A 2555-nucleotide genomic window follows, 5' to 3' on the forward strand; every position below is an offset into this window, starting at 1 on the left:
ACATCCACTATAATAATAGACTAACAGAACCAGTGTTCAAGCAAATAATAGTCTAAACTGGACTACCACATACTGGCAATCAGATCCAAAATTAACATATCTGAATTCTACTTTAGATCATTCAACTAACGCAAGACACATGCTTAATAGGGACAAATTACACAATGCTTTCGTACATATTTAAACTAACAGGCTGGTTATAAGTATAAGGCAAACTAAACATTAATCAAGAGCATTCAAACATGTCTTAAACTGGACAAACATATAATGAAGGCGAACTAACAACAAGAAACTAAATGAGACAATGAATCTACATCATATAAGCATTTAAATACGCCCTAGCGACATGTTGAGTTAAACAACAAATTAGGCATGGAAACACACTACATACCAGAACTGGAAGATAAAAAAAATATGAAGTTTAGTGACCTTGGACTAAAGCAAACATCACTCTAAAACCAGCAAGCTAATCATACATAACTTATATTAACATAAAATCATTTAACTATGGATTTGTATTAATATTCAGCTAAACGGGCTCATGATTTACTGAACTAAAGAGGAATCATACTAATATGGAGGATAGCTAACAGTAAAGGCTTCATATAGGTACAAATGACTCAAGTTACTACTAATCAACTATTTTGCAGGTACAAGTGATCATTAAGCACGACCCATGACAAATATTGTTACATAAGATTCTGATCAATAAGCTAATAACTAATCAAAATTACTCATATCGACAGATGCTAAGCTAAATTAACTTAAATTAAACCATAATGATCACATAGTAATCGCTAACTAACCTGCAGACACTTAAGAATTTCATACGAAATTAAACGAACTTCTAATCCTAAACTCACTAATATGCTAAACTAACAATTAATCCAACCTTAACAATCGTCAACATTCGTAAACATACTAAGACACTATAAATTCAACTAAGGAAGCTTTTTTACCTTCTTCGAGTGCAGCGAAGTGAGGCTTCGAGTCTTCGAACTACCTCGAAACAACACAAACTTCGAGCTCTCGGCACTCAGATTCGAACGAGCAAAAACAGAATGGATTTAGTATTTTTGAGATGATATCAAGAAAACTGAAACTAATGTTTTAGAAGGGAATTTGAACGATTGAAGACTTTGTATTTTTTGGGTATTCAAAGGGACTAAGATAACTCCTATTTTCAGAGATTCGAAGCAGCTAAGAATAATCTTTTCTTAGGGGTTTCTGCGATTCCCAAGCCTCTGAGTTCTTGGGGAATCTCCTGAATCAAAAAAAAACCTCCTCTAAATGGATCAAAAAGTCAGTACTTATAGGAAATTTTTTTAGGGTTTTCGTTTGACAAGAAGAGAGAGAGAGAGCGGGGACAAAGGGAAGTGGAAGGGAGCGGCGTGGGGAACAGTGGAAAGTGGGAGCGGGGTGTAGGCGGCGGTGGTGGGGGATGCAGATGATGAAGGAGAAAAAGAGAGAAGAGGAAGAGAACGAAAGGGGGGGGGGGGTGTCGGCTGAAGGAAAAAATATGAAACCCTAAGGTTTCATATTTTGTTAAAAAGGGTAGTTGGGCCGGGTCGGGTACAAATTAAACGGGTATGGGCTGGTCCGTTTGGGTAATTATTTGGGCTGGGGTGAATAAAAAATGTGGGCTGGGAATAAAATGTGGACTGGTCTGAAAATTGGGTTGGGGTGAATAAAATTGGGTAGTGGGCTATGAAAATTATTTTGGGTTAATCCGAAAATATTGGAGGTGAATTAGGCTCATATTTGAACTAATAATAATAATAGCTAGTAATAATAGAATACGCCGATATTGATAAGAGGCTAATAATTATAGTAAAAAAATATAAATATTTTTTAATTTGTCAAAAATATTAGAAGCGTAAATAGGTATTTCGGAAGAGAGGTGGGACAAAATTGGGTGTCAACATAAAATATTTGTAAAAATTGTATACATATAATGTCGGGTTGGTATGGTTTGGTTTGACTCTTTTTTAGTTAAAACCAAATCAAGTATAAAAAAAAATATTCTTGGCTTAAAAGGTTACACAATTCTAATTGCACTATTAGCAATTCAAAATCCTGATATAAATATAATTAGGTCTTTTATGTTCACTTGTAAATAAAATAAAATAAAAATCTATATGTACGAGTTATTAGCCTTTAAAGATGACTATCTGGCCTTTCGACTCGCTTAGATAAGAAGTAGTGGTAATGTTCACACTTGTATAGTTGTATTTAGGGATCCATATCTAGCTTTCACCCAGGAGACTCGGGTTATTCCAGGCAACGAATATTTTTTGCTTAAGATAAATTGTCGCCTTGATGGATACAGTAATAACAACGGTCACACATTTGCTTTAATCTTAGTTAACTTTAATGAAACAATACATTATGTGAAACACAAGAATCTTTTTTTAGCTAATATACCATTTTATTAATATAATCAAACTTGTCAAGCTAGTATCAACTGCAACGTACACTGAAAAACATTTATTATCTGAAAGATATGATATACATAAACTTGATCAGGAGCTAGATGATAATATTGCATCAAAATA

This window comes from Lycium ferocissimum, chromosome 4 (genome assembly GCF_029784015.1).
Source record: "Lycium ferocissimum isolate CSIRO_LF1 chromosome 4, AGI_CSIRO_Lferr_CH_V1, whole genome shotgun sequence".
NCBI lineage: Eukaryota > Viridiplantae > Streptophyta > Magnoliopsida > Solanales > Solanaceae > Lycium > Lycium ferocissimum.